We start from the raw sequence: 11,485 nt of genomic DNA on the forward strand, positions 1-11,485 counted from the left end.
ACAGTGCTACATGTGCTCCACCTCGACGAGAGGAATAAAGAGAACAGAGCTGGTGATGCAGTGCTGGGGTGCCAGTGTAAACAGTGATTAATCTTACTACGCTGTCACTGACCTCCGGAACCTTCCCATAATGCTTTTAAGTAGAGATAACGCTCTTTGTTTTGGTGTGATGCCTCTATTTGCTTTGTTGTGAGCTGAAGGCTCCCGGAGCTGCTTATCTAAAAACCAAACACAGTTACTGTTTGCAGTGAATGAGCAGAGGCAGGGGGCAGCTAGTGTTTGCTTGAGGAGAGAAGCAGCCGGGTGGGCACGGGGGGGGGGTCTGTTTTGGATCAGCGGCTTATCTGGGGGGTGCAGGGGGTGCAGCAGGGGCTGGCTGGGGATGGGCTGGCTGCAGGCAGGGCAGGGGGTGCAGGTACAGGGGGTACAGCCCATCCTCTATGGTGAGTGCCTCCTTCTCCTCCTCCTCCTCCCCCCTCTCCCTCTAGGGTAGCAGCAGCAGCCTGGGGCTGGGGGGCTATTTCAAGGGCCCGGGGCGCCCCTGCTTCCACTGCCCCAGCTCTGTAAATAGCCGCGGGATCCCTGGGGAAGCGGCGGGGCTCCAGTGGCTATTTAAGGGGCCGGGGAGGTAGAAGCAATGGGAGTCCTGGACTTTTTAAATAGCCCCCAGAGCCCCGCAGCCATACCCCAGGGCTCCAGCAGCAGGGCTCTAGTGGCAATTTAAAGGGCCTGGGCTTCCAGCCCCTACTGGGAGCCCCAGGCCTTTTAAATTGCCCCCTGGGGAAACTGGGCCACCCTGGTACAGCGCACTGGCTTTTGCTGGTACTGGGGCTTGGGTGCGGGGTCCTCTTAGGAGCGAGGCCGATTCAAGGGAATTGGTGAAATTGGCCTAAAGCCGGCCCTGGTGGCTGGGATTTAAAGAGCTCTGAGCTCCCCGCCCGCCTGCCCAGAGCCCTATAAATCCTGGCCGCGGCTGAGATTTAAAGAGCTCTGGGCTCCCTGCGGCTGCCGGCAGCTCAGAACCTTTTGAATCCCGGCCGCAGCTGAACTTTAAAGGGGTTTGGATTCCCCGCGGCTACGGGCAGCCCAGAGCCCTTTGATTCCCGGCTGCGGGACGCACAGTGAGACTTCACGGGCCGCACGTTGCCCGTGGGCCGTATGTTGTGCAGGCCTGGCATGGAGGGGCAAAATAGGTAAGAAATTTCCGTGGCCTGTCACTAGCAAATAGTAGCCACCATGGATCCTGCCAGAGGTGGCTACATCTTAGCACTGTGGGAAGCAACCCTTCACAGAGACCATTTGTCTTGTGGTTTGGGATACTTCTCAAGACATGCTGCACTCAGAGTGACCCCCTCATCCTGTGCCAGCTGGAGAAAAGAAAAGGGGCCAGCCAACTCTCCCACTACCAGCTGCGAACCACTGATCCCCAAACAGGGGGAGGCCTGTGACTTTGATGTGTATTAAATATCAGGCTGTTCTCTTTCTTTGGCAAATATCTAACAGAGCTAAAAGAGGAAACAAATGATCCTCAAAGGAGAGGGGAAAGACAATCACTGGGAAATATAATCCCCTGCAACATCCAGAATGGAGAGCGACTCAGGGCAACAGGTTCCCCCGAAGGAAGAAGTTTTTGGGATTTAGAAACATAAGGAACAGCACAAAACTTGAGAGGATTGTTAATTGACATTTGATAATGACACAGAGGGAAAACCTGAGCTTTCAGATCAGTGTTCAGAAATGAAAGACAAAGGGTGGAAATCAGAGATTTTGGATCCATTTTGCAAATTACAGAGAGGAAAGTGGAAAATCAGAGGGATTTTATATCAGTTGTTGATAGGAGGTAAAATCTGAGTGTTTCACATAAATACTTGATAAATGAATAAAGAGGAAATGGGCAACATTTGCAAACATTTTGTGTTCAATAATCTGAGAAAAGGTGTAAATCTGAGATTTTCTTATTATTTTATAATTAGAGACAGGAAAATCTCAGGGCATATTCAATTAGAAATAGACAACTAGAGAGAAGTGGGGCAAATGTTTAGGTTATTTTATTTGAATCTTTGAGATTTGCAAAGAAATTGTGTCACAAACTGCATATTTGATAACATGAGAGGAAAACACCAAGATCTGAGGGGAGAGAGTCACTTTCCTGTCAGGGCCCAGTGCTCCCTCCCCCTCCCCCTCCGGGGTCTCTCACTCACTGGGGGCTCCAGGCGGGGCTGGTGCGGTCAGAGCCTGGGGCTGCCTAGGGGGCAGGTCCCAGCTGGAGAAAGCCCCTCCCCCCCGGCCAGGATAGGAATGTGCTACTGGTAGCAGCCTGGGGCTGGACCCTCTCTATGGGGGACACTTGCTCCCCCCTCCCCTTCCTGGCCCTTCCCACGCCCTGTTGCCAGCAGAGAGTGGCCCCCCCAGCCCAGCCCAGAGGTGTCCCTGTCTCAGGCCCCCCCCAGCCTCTGCCCAGTTCAGAAATCACTCGGGATACCATTTCCCACCTACACAAGGACAAATCACTGCAGGTGAAAATGGGGGGAAACACCCCAAACCTGAGATCTGAACTGGCCATTGGCAAAGGGGAGAGAAAATGGGGCACAATGGGGGGAGGGGAACAGGGAACTTCTCAGGGGTTTGAGGGAAGGGGGTGTCAGCCTGAATGTTGCTTGTTGCTCTCTAAGGAGAAAGGGGGGAGGACAGGAGAGGAGGGGGGTCTCCACGGAGGGGACAGTGGTAATTCCGAGGGGATCTCAGCCCTCCCTTTTTCTCCCCGCTCCTCAGGGGTCACCTGCTCTTCTCCCCTCGCCCCCCGGCCATGTCCCGGCTGCACAGACATTTTCCATCCATCCCTTTCCCAGGTCTCCCCCCTCCGCAGCCCCCACCCGACCCCACGCAGGGGCTGCTAGGTGTAATGCATGTTCAGTAGGGATTTCTCCCCTACTAATGCTAGGGTGTCCTTCTCCTATAGGTTAGTCTACTAATGATCTCATCTTGGTGCCATGTGTGTCAGTTCATTGCCATGGCACTCGTGTGCTTAGACATCTGAGGATGCTCTATAGAAAAGCTCCTTGAGTGGGGTGATCCACAGGGAGTAGCTCAAAGCTCCAAAGTGCCTGGCCGGGGCAGGACATTGGCACAGCAAGGGCGGGGTGTGGCAGTGACATCACAAAGCCTTTTGCAGGACCTCACACTATTGGTCAAAGACTATTGGTGAGCAGGTGGTGACCTCACAGAGAGATCCTGACATCAGTCAGGGGCCAGGGGCTAGGGAAACCTCAGAGACCCCTGTGGCTTTGCTTCAGCAAGTCTCCTTCTCCAGGTCTCTGTCTGAGGACTGAGAGAGTATTCGGGTTCACGGACGTGAGCGCCAGGAGAAACCTCTTTCCAGTTTTCTCCTTCCCTTGTAGTGATTTTACTAGAAAACAGCCGTCCCTCTTTAGAAGGTAAGAGCCTCCTGGAGGTGTGAAACCTGTTCAGTCTGATCCATCTGGTGAGAGTTGAATTCTAGGCATGGAAAACATGAGCTTAAGGAGGCAGAATTTTATTCCGCACCTGGGATTTTGTCCCTTAGAATCATGGGGACATTAGGGTTTGTCCTTTGTGTTTCACCTTTTCCTCCATCCACCTGTCCCTCCCTCCTTTCTCTTCATCTCTTCTTTTGTCCTTTCTCCTGTTCCCCTCCAAACACCAGGACGAGTGTGTGCGTGTGTGTTGCGGGGGAGTGCTCTGCAGCTCTCACTGTGGGAGTTCCACCCAAAAATGTGAGGCTGAAATAGTGCTCAGGCAGTCAGGGCTGGATTAACCTTTTGTTGGCCCTGGCACCAAACATATTTGTGGGCCCCAGTATAGTCACTGTGGGCTCCGAGTGTGGGCCTGGTGGGGCAGTGCCATTGGTGCCTTCGTATACCCGGTACTGAACCTCAGAGACATTTTTCATTTTGATCACACACCTCTCCATGACTATATGCATTGCCATACACAGCTCCCTCAGCCCGCGGGTTTTCTTATTGAGCTGTACACCCATGTGGGTTTACCAGTGTCCACAGTGAGCAGAACTTTCATAGTGACCAAGGAAACTCCCCACAGATTTATCTCTTTCCTCATTCAGACCTTCTCTAGCCATGTCTCCAGTACCCCCCCATGTCACCAGTCACTGCATGTGGTCCTAGTCTCAGCTCAAAGTCCTAAAGCCAGCAGACACCTGATCAGTTCTGACAGATCCCTCCCTCAGCCCCCATCCTGCCATGTGAGCAAGCCACCGGCAAACACCATTTCCCCAAAGTGAGGACTTAGCCCTTGGGAATCTGAAGACACCAGCGTCTCTCCCTCTGCTCCCATCTACGTGCTAGTCTGCTACCTGGTCACCACCACCTCTCCCCATACTTGTTTCCTTTCTACTTTGGACATGCTCCCAACCAGCTGGAAGCTCCCTCTGCAAGCCTCACCTGCTCCCGCCTTCCCTGCTCCCCCGACATTCCTTTCCTACTGGTGACCTCTGTTCCTTGAGGTTAACTCCAGTGTCTTTAGGTGCTCTAGCTTTATGGCCCTAGGAGTCATAGAGCCACTTGTAGTTTCTCTAGCTACAGCCATGGGGCAACTGCCAGAGGCCAGCCTTAGACAGCTGCAGCTACTAGCCGCAGGAGCGGAGGCAATGCCAAGGCTGAGCATGCTTGAACCTTGCAAGGGCAGCACTAGGGACTCTAAATCCTCAGCACTGGCCCTAGGCAGCTGCAGGCTCTGGAGTTAGGCACTTTCCTCCTCTAGGTTCCTGCATGGTTACAGAACTGCAGTAAAGTGGAACAATTATCAGCTTCTGTGATTGGAAGATGTCTGGATCCATCTAATAAGACCGTTCTACATAAATGAGGAAAGTTGAGGTGCCTTTATTATTCTTTTGTTCCATTCTTTGTTTCTATGGGGAATTTGCCAGTGCAATATCACTGTCTTCCTTTTAAACAAACAAAACTAAAAAAAAAAGTGTAATGGCTGTTGAAAATAGCAATTCCAGCCCTCGTTAGCACTGTGAAGACCCCAACGTTTGTTGCTCAATTTTCTCCTACTTTTTCTACAGTAAATGACAGTGGATCAGCATATTTGATTTGGGAGAAATGAAGTAACAGCTGCCCAAATTGAGCTTGAGCACTCCTGATTTTGAGGTGTTCAGATCTGGAAGGCAGGGGCTAGATTCCCTTTATGAATATTAGATACATCTGGAAAGGAAAAGTCAATTTCTATTTTCATGGCTCAGAAGTGGAAATCCTCCTGTCCTGTATCTGAAACTGTCCAGGTCCAGTACAGCCTCCCCTTCCTTACTTACCATTTTACCTTCTGGTGGGATCCACATACCTCCCTTGCCCAGCTTCAGATAGAGAGGGGCCCTGTCCAGTTAGTCCACCCAGTTCCATCTTTGGGGGCTGCCAGGCGAGGTCACACCAGCATCCCTAAGCCTATCTGGGGAAGTCTTCTGAGGGTGCTACCTGGGCCAAAGCCTTCTACTCCTTGGTCACACCTCTTCCCTACTCACAGGTGGCACCCCCTTCTAGCAGCCAGCCATCCAGTCCCCCAGCCCCAGCAAGCTGCAGCACATGGAGTCTCACAGCTTCCCCCCTCCCTTTCCTGTTGATGGCAGCCAAGGGAATGCTGGGAAATGTTCCTTCTCTGCTCCAAGGCAGGGAGCTGGTCAAGGAACTACAGCTCCCAGGGCCCTATGGGGTCTCAGCTCCCCTACTGAATCCAGGCTGCTCTGAGGCTCCCTTTCTGCAGAGGGGAGGAAGTTACTGTTACAGGTCCCTTCAGAGCTTGGGCCTAGCACTATGGCACCCTGTCAAATCCAATACTGCTCCCAACTCTATCCAGCTCTGCTGCTGGCAGGATCCCTTCCCATTCTTTTTATTTCCTGTCTCCCCTCCAAGGAGAAACTCTGCATTGTTCCTGTGTGGGGAATTGAACCCAGACTGTCTGGGTGAAAGCCAAGAATCCTAACCACTAGACCACATGGGACTTCCATAACACGTTTACATGTTCATATTCAATAACACAATTAAATGTAGCCATTCAAAGTAGCCATTTAAAAGAAGCCATTCAAAAAACTTCAAAAACAGACTTCAAAGAGAAATTGCAGAGTTACAACTGATCTGCAAACTTAACACCATTAATTTGAGCTTGAAGAGGGACTGGGGGTGACTGGCTCACTACAAAAGCAATTTTCCCTCTCTTGGTATTGACACCTCCCTGTCAATTACTTGGAGAGAGCCACATCCACCCTGACTGAATTAGCCTTCAACACTGGTTCTCCCCTTGTATGGTAACTCCCTTTACATCATGTTCCAATATATATTTATGCCTCTATCTGCAATTTTCACTCCATGCATCTGAAGAAGAGGGCTTTTTACCCACGAATGCTTGTGTCCAAATAAATCTGTTATTTCTTAAGGTGTCACCGGACTCCTCGTTGTTTTTGTGAAATAAAAGCAAAATGCACTCTAAGCTGATCTTAACCCTTTCAATGCCCTTACAAACTTAGATGCTTCTCAACACAGGCCAGCTGGTGGCTTTTCAGCCAGGCTCTCCCCTTTCGTCAGCGCTTCAGTTGCTTGGTGTGGGGGTGTCTGTAGATGTAGGTGGACGAGAGAGACAAAGCATGGCAAATGTCTCTGCTTTTATCATGTCCTTTCTTCCCTCTTGGCTTTGCTCCCCCTTCAGAGTCAGGTGAGCATCACTGCGTCTCTCCAAGCAAGTCTGAGCAATTCCCCTGGGGTGTCCTCTTGCAGGTAAGTGATTGCACTGTAGCTCCCTTGCTGAACAATGGCTGTTGATGGGTTGTTTGACACCCTGTCCGGGTGTTGGTTACTTTCCTTGCTGTTGTCACTGGGGAGCTAATATTTGGCTGACTCCCCCACCTTACAGCATAGTGATAACCACACTGCACAATTCTCATAACTTCATATGCATGAATGGTAAACATCTATGGGTAGAGAAATGACTTTCAGCAGATCATATCCTTTCCCCTGATACCTTACAAGGCATGCTCTGTATATAAGATCACGATTATATGAAAATGAGGAATATGGGGGTTACAGCACACTCCCCCAAAGGTACAGAATGTCACACTGAGATTCTATTTTCATTTGTTATGTAACAGCATTAAAGAGATCCAGTGACTGACCAATGGCATTTTCAAGTGCTAAAATGGCAAGCGCTGTTGGTCTCTCATTGGCCATCAGCGACTGAAGATACGGTTTAATGAGCCAGAGCTTCAAGGCGAGGGTGGCTCTGTCCACTGCCTTTCGTTGCGCTGCTGGGCACCAAGTCCCTGGCGGTCAATATGTGAAGCTGGGAGAAGAGAGTGGGGTGGCAAGCGGTGGTAGAACTTTTGCCACCAGGGTCTAGCTGTCTAACTTCCTGTTTGTACTGCTGGGCCCCCGTTGCCTTCAGGTAACACAGGAACTAAGGCAGGAATAGGGTGAGGAAGCAAGTAAAGCCGAGCAAGGAAGGCAAAAGTTAATCTTATCTTCATGGGCAGCTCGCAATGACGTCCTTTTTCTGTGCCACAGCTGACAACAACATCCCAGACAGAAAAGTAACAGGCCAAAAAGAAACCTAGCAGCTGCTGAAACAGTTCAGCTGGGAGCGTGCTAGACTAACAGGCTCTTCTATCCTCCTTTATGCACGGGCGGGATGTTTTCTGAGAGTGCAGCAGTTCCTTTAACTGCCACGAGTCCCTCATTTCAGGCTATGCAGCAGGAAAAGACAGCATGGGCTTCTGCACCGAGTTGGCCCACCTGACCTTTCATTCTTCTCTTGCTCTTTGTCAGCAAGGAGAAGAAAAAGAAGCTCTCCCTCAAGCTGGAGTCACATGGGCGAGGTAAGGACGACTTCCTGAGTGCTGGCTCCAGTCCTCTGCCCTGCCAGCTGACCTATCGAGGGGCTACCACCACATTCTCTAGATTTGTCCATCAGTCTGTGCCAGAGTGAGCAACAACCCAGTAGGTGGAGTTTCTGTAGTGTAGTGGTTATCACATTTGCCTAACACGCAAAAGGTCCCTGGTTCAAAACCAGGCAGAAACATGCTGGCTTCCTTTTCCCAGATCCCCTTGTTATTCAGAAAGGGCACTCCTCCTATTGGCCTGTCCCTGGGATAACTCCAACCCCTGCATGACAGAGGATGCTGACAGCAGTGGAGAAAGCACCTTGGTGTCAGGCTGGAGAACCTAGAGTAGTTTGGCCAGTCACCATTTGGAGGCTTGTGGCTTGGCCACCTCTGCTGTTGGAGGTTGGCCTATAGAGGCTCTCACTTCCTGCTGGGCTCCTTTGCGTGACTGGCCAAAGGAGGAAGTGAGGCAGGAATGGGGCAATAGAGGAAAGTTGAGCTGAGGAAGGCAGGGAAGAAGCTGTGCGGCTAAGTGGGGTTAGTAGAGCACCACCCTTCATTCTGCAAAGCCTGGGGAGGTGTGGTTGGCTGCTGAGAGACAGACACCTGTGGCTGCCTGTTGGCATCCCAGGGATGGCTACTTGCAGCCCAGGAGAAGCGGGGTTCTGGGGGGAAGGAAAAGCAGCAATGGTGAGGCTGAGTGGGCTCCTTTCTGGCCGAGATGGTGGACTGTGGTGAGTCTGGGAGTTTCCTGTAAGCCATAAGTGGACGTAGTGCAGTGAAAACTGCTGCTCCATTCTGGCCGACCTGGGGGCGCCACGGATGACTTGGGAGTGGGGGCAGGGCGCTGGCTGTGAGCAAATGGGATCCAGGAAGCCCCAGCCTGCCCCTCCAGGGGCCGACTCTTCTTCTCTCCTGCCATGGGGAGCCCGACCTTAAGCCTGCCCAGCATGTGCAGCAGCTCGAGCATTAAGCCTTCCTGTGTGCATAACTGAACTATGCCCTAGTGTAATAAGGTGTAAAGTTTAGATTGTGAATTTATCTTTAATTTCCATGGTAATTTACTTTGATCTTTTATTCCTACCACTTATAATCCTTAAAACTCCATCTTTCTGTAGTTAATAAATCTGTTTTATGCTCTACTTAAACTGGTGTATTTTGCTTGAAGTTCTTGGGAAATCTCAGCTCCATTACAAGGGTGGTTCATGTACTATTCACAGTGAGGGAGGGGTGGACCCTGTGTAATAAACTCACACTGATCAGGCTTCTGATTAAGGCAAGATGGTATGATCCAGGGGTGCAAGGCTGCAGAGCTGCAGGGGGGGCGACTTTCTATCATTAGTGTTATGAGTGGCTGCAGAAGCATTCATGTAATTCAGTTGGCTGTGTCCCTACCTACGGATGTCTGTGTAAGTGCAATATCTGCCAGAGATTCACAGCTTGTCTCAGCATCACATGTGTGAGAGGGAGCCCAGGTGGTGGGACAAAGGGCTCAGGGGTCCCACTGTTCAGTTGCATCCCATAGATCCCATCACAGACTTTCAACAACCACAGCGGGTGCTCACTGAGACAGAGAGAGAGATGCCAAAATAGTGATATCCAGTGCCAGCAGACATCAAACTATCAGAAATTCTGTGAACAGAGAAGACCCTGCTAGTGGAAACTGGCTTGTGAGGTATCATTAGAAAACGCATAACCTACCGAATATTATCCTCCTGTTAAAATGTGTAGAAACACTGTATGTAAAATTGTGAGATTTTACAGTATGATATTACTGAAAAAGTTACAGTTCTGGGGAACACCCACAGACCAGTTCCTCAGAGACAGCAAGGCAAACAGCTGGTCAAACAGTCATTCTCCTGCAGGGGGAAGGTGTGAAGACATTAAGGGCTGGTCTACACTACGGAGGGAAATCGATCTTAGATACGCAAATTCAGCTACGTGAATAACGTAACTGAAGTCGAATATCTAAGATCGGATTACTCACCCATCCTCACCGCGCGGGATCGATGTCCGCGGCTCCCCCTGTCAAATCAGCAACTCTGTTGGGGTTGGTGTTGTTCCGGAATTGATATAAGCGCGTTCGGGGATCGATATATGGTGTCTAGATGAGACGCCATATATAGATCCCCGAGCAATCGATTTTAACCCGCCGATACAGTGGGTAGTCTAGATGTAGCCTTACATTCCATCACAGGGACCTATTGAGGCTGTTGTGGAAAACGACCACAGGATTAATATTTGAATCAGCTCAGCCTGAGGCTCTTTTCTTGGTTACAAGCACGCAGGGGGCGACAGCTATTGGAATACTGTTCCTGAGCTAAAAATCACACAAGCCTTTTACAGCTTAAAACCACAAACAATGACACATACGTTGCACGTTAATTTTCTTATTTGGAATATACTGCAAACTATGATGCAGGTCAAAAGCAAGCTGAACAATCAGTTTTCCATATTTGGCCTTTCCTGTTATTTTTATTACACCTGGTGATATGGGAGCAAGACTCTCCATGTCTCAAGAAATGTCACTACCAACCTAGGCCATTTTCACATGCTGGGGTGCAATCCAGATCGGCGAGGAGTTGTGTCATCTGTAATCCTGGGTGAGATTCAGTGTTCTGCTGCTGGAGCTCCCCTGTCTGGATACTCCCAGCCAGCGTTCAAGGACGCACTGAGTGTCTGTATGATAAGTAACCCTGGACTGGCAGCTCTGACTCCAGCCGCCTGCTTGTTACACCCCAAGCACATTCTGGTTTGGGTAGAGAAGGCTTAGGGTTTGAGAGAAGGCTGGGGGTAGGAAGCTTCTGTTCATTATGCTGGACCTAACCCCAGTTTTACTTGAGTAAAGAGATATTTGACATTGTGTGATGCTGCTCCTGTGCTCTGTTCCCAAAGTGTTCTGCAGCAGAGGAGGGTCTCTAGTAGTATGTATGTTACTGGCCTATTGGGGTGAAGCTGAAACAGGACAGGGTACAGATGGCATTGTGGGGGTGGCATGAACCTTCACTCTTCATTTCCCCTTCCAAGAACAGAAGGGACAGGAATCCTTACCCAGCAAGACCATCGTCTCATAGTTCCCCTGCATGACATCTCTGTAGAGGGCTCTCTGAGTGGGGTCCAGCAGAGTCCCCTCTTCCCTGGAGAAATACACAGCCACTTCCTCCAAGGTCACCGGCCCCTGAAAGAGCAGGAGTCCAATACTCAGTACCTGCTGACCCACTCACAACCCCACTATTCACGGAACAGCAGCACCAGGGAAATGGAAGCTCCGGGAGGCACATGTTAACAGAGTCCCACCCCACCTTGCTTACAGCAGCCAGGAGGCATCAGAGGGTAGAAAGAGAGAACCTTTGTGTCTCCCATCTGACAGACAGAAGCAGGGTCTTCACATTTATCACATAGCTACTAGCCAGAGCTTAATATAGGAGATGGGGCTGTCTCTGGACCCTGATAGTGGCTCCCTGGTAGGAATCCAAGCACTCTCCAAATAAAATATATGGAAGAAAGGGGAAGTCAATCATAAAGAATAGAAGTTAGAAGGTCAGAATTGTAGTGCCCATTAACAAAGGTTTAGAGAAAAAAGAGCCTATCAAACTAACGGGATATCCTTATTGGATGAGATCA

At 50.3% G+C, this 11,485-nt stretch overlaps 1 non-coding gene across 1 annotated transcript; it reads left to right on the forward strand.

Moving 5' to 3' along the window:
* The first annotated feature begins 7,985 nt into the window (after positions 1–7,985).
* On the forward strand, positions 7,986–8,058 carry TRNAV-AAC (transfer RNA valine (anticodon AAC)). Its single transcript has one exon. It is a non-coding gene; the product is annotated as a tRNA-Val (tRNA).
* The last annotated feature ends 3,427 nt before the right edge of the window (positions 8,059–11,485 follow it).

The sequence above is a fragment of the Gopherus flavomarginatus genome, unplaced genomic scaffold, assembly GCF_025201925.1.
Source record: "Gopherus flavomarginatus isolate rGopFla2 unplaced genomic scaffold, rGopFla2.mat.asm mat_scaffold_67_arrow_ctg1, whole genome shotgun sequence".
Taxonomy (NCBI): domain Eukaryota; kingdom Metazoa; phylum Chordata; order Testudines; family Testudinidae; genus Gopherus; species Gopherus flavomarginatus.